The 7,061-nt window shown below is 40.4% G+C and overlaps 1 pseudogene; it reads right to left on the bottom strand.

Annotated features, from left to right (window-relative positions):
- Positions 1-719: 719 nt before the first annotated feature.
- LOC110307721 lies at positions 720-5,889 on the bottom strand (annotated as a pseudogene).
- Between the last annotated feature and the right edge of the window lie 1,172 nt (positions 5,890-7,061).

Genomic DNA, 7,061 nt, shown 5'->3' with positions numbered 1-7,061 from the left:
TGGCTAAACACTAACCCATTGTCTCTGTACCACCTCTTGCTCTTCCTAGCCTCTTGTCTCACAGAGGTTGTCTGGGTACCTGGCAATGAAACTTCATGGAGCAGGGCAGAGAGGCAGTTTGCATCTCAGCCTAGTTTGTTTCCCTTTTATATTGTACAGTAAATTCCTGGTCTCAGCCATCAAGCCTGAACCCTGTTTTTTTGTTGTTGTTGTTTTGTTTGTTTGTTTTGGTTTTTTTTTGTTTGTTTTTTTCCTTCACAGAAGTTTTTTGTGTTCCAAGAATTTTAACATCTCTGCAAACTCTCTAAGTGCATAGCCAACTCTGCAATCCTTTCTAACACAAAATAATTGAGTGAACCTTTTCCCCAATTTTTTCCAAAATTCTGTACATGAATACTATGAAGCAAAACAAGAAAATGCCATCTGGGAAACAATAGTAGTAGTAGCTGCTATTTTCCCGGACTCCTTAAACAATATTGTCAACCCATCAAAATATAGGCTTTTTTTCCCTTCTATTACATTAGAAGTGAAGTTATCCATTATGCCTAAGACACCACCTGCAGCTTAGATTTTTCTTTTTTCTTTTTTTTTTTGAATGACCAAAATCAAATCTTTTTTATAACTGTATAAATGTGATCCAAATGTGTCCACCACTAGGTTTTTTCCAAAAGAAACATGCTATAAATAAGCAAACTACAACAGCTCACTGATATGCATGGACTCCCTAGATGTCTCATTGGGCTTAATTATAGACCACTCGCAGTAATAGCTTTTTAGTATCAAGAGTAGCATGATGTTAAGCCACTTTAGCTCTTGCACATACATGTTGCACTTCTGGCTGATAATGGAGAAAAATTTGCAGCATTACACCGTTAAGCTAAGTTGCATCCATCCTTTTAAATGGCATCAATATCAATGTCATCATCCTTGATGTCAGACTTCACAGTTTCAACTTTTGGTACACTGGCAGTTTTCGAATATACCACCTCAATATTTTCATCTTCATCTTCGTCCCCACCACCAGAAGATTATTCCTCTGCTTCCTTCAACCATTTAATAAATGGCTCCGTTTTGACACAAATCTCTTTGGCAAGTTCTTTTGAGACATATTTCTTAGAGGTCTTTTCTGACCAGCTGATAATGACCTCCTTTTCTAAAAGGTCTGCATCATACATCTCCTTCAGGATATGTGGAATCTTGGAGATCAGCTGAGCTTGATGCATTGCTGCCACACATCCCAAACCATGAAGAAGGTACTGCTGAGCCTTTTTATTGTTATGACAAAATCTTAGAAAATGGCGCCTGTATTTCTTGATTTGCTCTCTTATCTTCTCATCAAAGAGAACTTCTGTCTAAACAAGAGGACCCATGGCTTTTACATATAGCCTTTCTGCCTCAGCCACAATTTCTTTATCAGATGAATCAATAATGTCCTCTTCTTTCTTTTTCTTAACAAAATCAAACAGGATGTTAACACGCTCTTCTACAGTTCTTTCCAAATCATCACTAAGTGTCAGACCTTTTGTATGGTCACTGATTTCATCCATTCTGCGCCTTTGAGCTTCCTCAGTTATATCCTCCCCCGAATCATCATCTTCCTCTTCTACCACAGCATGTGGAGGACAAATTGCATTTGGTGGTGGAGGTGGTGGTGTCTCACTGGTGAATGCAGAGACATTTTCCTTGTCCTTGCCCTTTCTATTTTTCTTTTCCTTTTCTTTCTTTCCTGTACCAATGTCACTATTCTCAGGTGGATTTTTGAAAATGAATGTACAGACTTTATGATGTGTGTCAAGCATGCCTTGGTATCCACAGGCTTTATAAGAGTTACCTATTGTTTGCTTCTTTGGATTGACATGCATATCTGTTTCAGGATTCTCACACTCAGGACAGAGAAATAATATTTTTAATGAATCCATCCAACATGTCTTGCAGCTTATTCGCCTCATGAGATCCATTGACAATGTAACGGTCATTCTTAACATCAAACTGGGTCTGTGTTCCCAGCTCACAACCAAAATATGTGGTGGGATACTTTGGAGGCCGATTAAGCGCCTTTGCAACATCAACCATGTTGACTATAACTGTCTTGATTCCATTTCCTTTGCCCTCAACCTTAGCAATCAAACGGGGCATCTTGTAGCGATAGAACTGGTCTGACACGCTGCAGTTGACGGTGACAGACGTTTTGGCTTAATAGTGACTTTATCAAGAAGATGGAGAGATCTTTGATTGCAATTTTTTGGTATCTTCTGTCTGGAGAAGAAGGGATGACATAAACGACTGCAAGAGTTCTCGGTCTCTCTGACATGAAAAAAATTTAGCCACTGAGGCTGTAGGCTTCTTGCTTGTATGCTATGTTTCCCCAATACAGGTAACAATGGCTGTGCAACAGCTTGTTTTCGTCAAATAAAGACATAAACCCAACGCGGCTTGTCCAGGACTGGGAGGAAGAGGCTCTGGGAACCGGGTCCAGATCCCCAGGGCCAGCACCGAGGAAGTGGAGGGGAGGCTGGGCAGGTGCCGCTGTGACCTCTGGAATGTTCTCGCTTTGACTGAACAATGCTGCCGGGCTCAAGCTACCCTCAGCCCGGGAGCCCCGTTTTTTCTTTTTCTTTTTTTTTTAATATTTTTATTACATATTACATATTTTTTATTACATTTCCAATGCTATCCCAAAAGTCCCCCATACTGCCCCCCCACTTCCCTACCCACCCATTCCCATTCTTTTGGCCCTGGCATTCCCCTATATTGGGGCATATAAAGTTTGCAAGTCCAATGGGCCTCTCTTTCCAGTGATGGCCGACTAGGCCATCTTTCGATACATATGCAGCTAGAGACAAGAGCTCCGGGGTACTGGTTAGTTCATCATGTTGTTCCAACAATAGGGTTGCAGATCCCTTTAGCTCCTTGGGTACTTTCTCTAGCTTCTCCATTGGGAGCCCTGTGATACATCCAATAGCTGACTGTGAGCATCCACTCCTGTGTTTGCTAGGCCCCTGCATAGTCTCACAAGAGACAGCTATATTTGGGTCCTTTCAGCAAAATCTTGCTAGTGTATGCAATGGTGTCAGCATTTAGAAGCTGATTATGGGATGGATCCCTGGATACGGCAGTCTCTAGATGGTCCATCCTTTCATCACAGCTCGAAACTTTGTCTCTGTAACTCCATGGGTGTTTTGTTCCCAATTCTAAGAAGGGGCATATTGTCCACATTTTGGTCTCCATTCTTCTCGTTTTTTCTAAACCTACTTTACTTATGGTTTCTGGAACATTTCCACCTCCCTTCTAGCCTACTGAACAGAGGTAGGGGTAGAAGAAAGTTCATAGGAAAAGGGGATTGAGGACCTGTTTAGAAGTAGTTTTGGGAGTAATTTCAATTTTTGTTGTCAGGATATCAGCAGCCCAGTTCAATAGCAAACATCAAACATGAATCAGTAGAGAAGTGGCTCAATCCAGCAATAACAGAAATGTCTATAAAATCAGAATGAGTCAGAAAAAGTATCACTCAAAATACTATGAGATTTTTGTTTGTTGTTTGTTTGTTTGTTTGTTTGTTTTTGGAGTGCTTTTCTCTATGAAGTGAAGACCAATGAAGACCACCAAAGACCAACAAAGTGCTGCAAAATGTAGCAGTGCAAGATAATACTTTCACTGTCTGTGGGTTCTACTTATACTCTTTCCAAGCATCAGGTGCCCTCCCAAATGTCTGCTTCAGTAAAACATCCTCTCATGAGACACCTTGCAGAGAAAAATCATGTACCTTCTCACAAATCAGTTTCCAGAAAAGTATAATGTGACATTACTGAGTTTCCAAAGAAATCAGAAATTTCTACTTCAGGTTTTATTATCCTGCATGTTATCATTCCCTTCCTTAAATCACTACGTTTATATTACCAAAATGTGATAATTTTGTCTCCTTTATCAACATCATTCTAAAAATGACAGATGAAAATAAGATTACGTAGGTGACTAAAATTTAAACAAAAGCAGCCATATGACCCATTCTAATTACAACAACTTGAAGATTCATTATGCACATTTCATGCCATCTTATTCTTTGCCATCTCCTGCAGAATCTGTAGTTGCCTTTGGGTTATGTTCTGTTAGGCTAAATTCTAGAAAGAAGGAAAATTAGGAGCAGTAGTGCAACCACTATCGACCCCTCTATTTAACATGAACAAGAAATATCCCCTGTCGTCCCTGCCCTGTTGACAATATAATTTATCACCAAGACAGGATCTCCTTTGAGAATGGTGTGTTTTTGATAATTACACCCAGAAAGCAGACATAAGGAGTTCTGAGTAAATAGGAAGACTGTGTACCTTAGATATATATCACAGTCTAAGGAGTTAACATTGTATGAAGTGTACTACAAAAAAAGAATAAACTTATTATTCATACTCTTGCCCATTCCCACCTGTCTATCCTGATAAAATTTTACATAATATTTATTCTGCCCAGACTGTTTATTAATGTTATTTTGATTCTATGAGTACCTTTCTATCTACAGAACATGAGATATTATTGATTTTTGCTTTCTGTGCATTTCCTTGAGAATTAATTTTCATCTTCAATATTTTGCACATTTTTCTATGATCATGTCACTGCTTACACGCTAAAGCTTCTGTCAACTGTTTAAATCTTCTTCAACTTACTGATTTGCAGAAAAAATGTTGATTTAATTATTATAAAAGCTTTGAAAATTCATGAATAACACCCAGAGGCTTCTAGCTTTGGCTAGAGAAGACTTGGTGTCTTTGAAATGTTAGACATATGTGTCATCCATCATTCTCACTTCACCAACATCTCTTTGTATTTTCATTATTTTCCCTGAATTATTCTTTTGTATCATAAAGACTTTTTTTTTTCTATCTTGGTTTATTCTCTTCTTTTGCCTGTGCTCTAGACTACTTGTTGCCTTACCCTCTCTGCCCTTGGGGGTTAGAGATGAGGAGGCACAGAGTCAATGTCACAGACTCAGGAAGGAGGTGAGAAATGCATCTTCAAGCTCTCAGGACACTGCTGCAAGCTCCTTTAACACCCTCCATCTGTGACCCCACTGGTCCCAAGAAAGCATCTCTACAAAGCAGCAGTTCCTGGGTGGCTGGCATTATTTACATCAGCAATCTTTGGTCTCATCTTTGGTCTCTCAGACAGATCTCAATTATGTCCTCCTGCAAGAAATGCTTTTGTGGTTGTGCAGCCCTCAATGTTTTCAAAGAGGCAGCCCCATGGTTGCTGCTCCATATTAACTTTTTTGACTTTTAGATTTTGACAGCCTAGTGGTAGCTGGGATGCCATTGCTACAACGTTGTTGACCTTACCTTGGAGGATTTCCAGTATACTGGACTATATCTGTCTTAGGTTGTTCTTTCTCCCAGGATCTTGCCTGTCATTGGCTACCAGCCCTGAAAAAAGATATCATTACAGAGGCATGTCACAAAAGGGGGCGATGAAGAGCCTTCATTGTGGTCTCATAGATCTCTGCCATCACTTCCTTAGCCGGCCTGCAAAAGTAATTTCTGAGGACCATCAGCACCTGGAGGGTCACTTTATCTTTGGAACACTACCTTGAGGTATCCTGTGTAAGACACTTTAAAATAATATCAGTATGAGAATTTCTTTCATCATAGCATCAGTGGCTATCCATGTTCAAACAGCCTCTTAAAATTGTCCCAGACTTTTCCCAACAATCCAGCATCTAGGGAGAGCACAAGTACCCTGGTCTCATTGAAGTTGGCTATGTTCTTTCTTAACAGTACAGAATAGTTAACGAATTTGTCTATGAAGTTGCCTTTAAGATACTGAGACAACTGTTTTTGGCCTTCAATGGCTTTATGTACCTGGTAAGTGGTTAGTCAGATTGAGTGAAACCTGGGATCGCATGCCAATAAAGACATGCCCCTAACAAGGGCCAACTCTTCTGTCAGTAAGTCAATCTGTTGTTGTAAAGTGGGGGGAGGGGCTTGATAAAGATGTTGATTTAGTACCTCCTGTGCTTATGGCACCTCAACTGACTTAGAGGCTACTGCATTGACAGTCTCTGCCATGGCTGTGTGGGCAAAGTCAACAGGAGCTGTTCTTATGCCGCGAATGCCTGCAATGATGGCTGAAATGATGACAGCTGTAATAACAAAATCCTTCCTTTCCCAGAATAGGGGTTGTAAGTGAGTCAGGGCCATCAGAGTGACACATGAAAATGGGTGGTATTTACCACAGGCATTCAAAAAGGGGCTGGTTCCCTCTTCAGGATAGCCATTGTTGACTACAATATTCAGCAGGTGGTCAGGAGACATTTCTCATTAAAGCACTCAAGAATGTCTCTGACAAGGAAGATATTAGTGACCAGAAAGAAAAAAGGAGATCAGACACAGACTGGAGTGTATATCCAGCCAACCTGGCTGCCAATGGTAACATTCACAGTGGTTGCCCTGGTCCACATTTTTGCCTACTGGATTCTCTGTCCCATTAAAGAGAAAGCCACTTTAATGAAGATTAAGGGGGCATAAATCAAGACAATTAGAGGGGCCACATAAATTACAATTGCTCATAATATGGTCATTTTGGAATCTAATGAGATTCCTGTTAACATAGAGAGTAACATTGGAAGCATCATATGAGGTAAACCTCCACACTCCAAGTGTGAGTGTAGATGATATTATCAGGTAGTCCTAAACGAATTTTACACCTAGTGCAGACTGGGAGTGCTCCCAAGGGATAGAAAGTCTCACAAAAATTTGCATCTGAGAGACCTCAGGACAGTAAGGCAGGTGTGGACATGATATCCTTGGGGGATCATTTGGAGATTTGTAGTCAGTAAGGGAAATGTGAAGCTCCATGCCAAACATGGTGCCATAAGTTAGATTACCACGAAATTTCCCAGTGATCATATTGTGTAGTTGGATACAGGGTCAATGCAAGAGACATTGGTGGTATAGCAGAGAATTTCCTCAGTGGGACAGGTGACTAAGTTCATGAAAGGTAAGCTACACTCACACTGGAAAAGAAAAGAACAGGGCAGGGTGGGAAGTTAATTACCACAGGCAAGGTACCACCAC

Source organism: Mus caroli, chromosome 13 (genome assembly GCF_900094665.2).
Source record: "Mus caroli chromosome 13, CAROLI_EIJ_v1.1, whole genome shotgun sequence".
NCBI lineage: Eukaryota > Metazoa > Chordata > Mammalia > Rodentia > Muridae > Mus > Mus caroli.
Note: the sequence above shows the minus strand (reverse complement) of the source record. Positions and strands in the feature narration are given on the sequence as shown.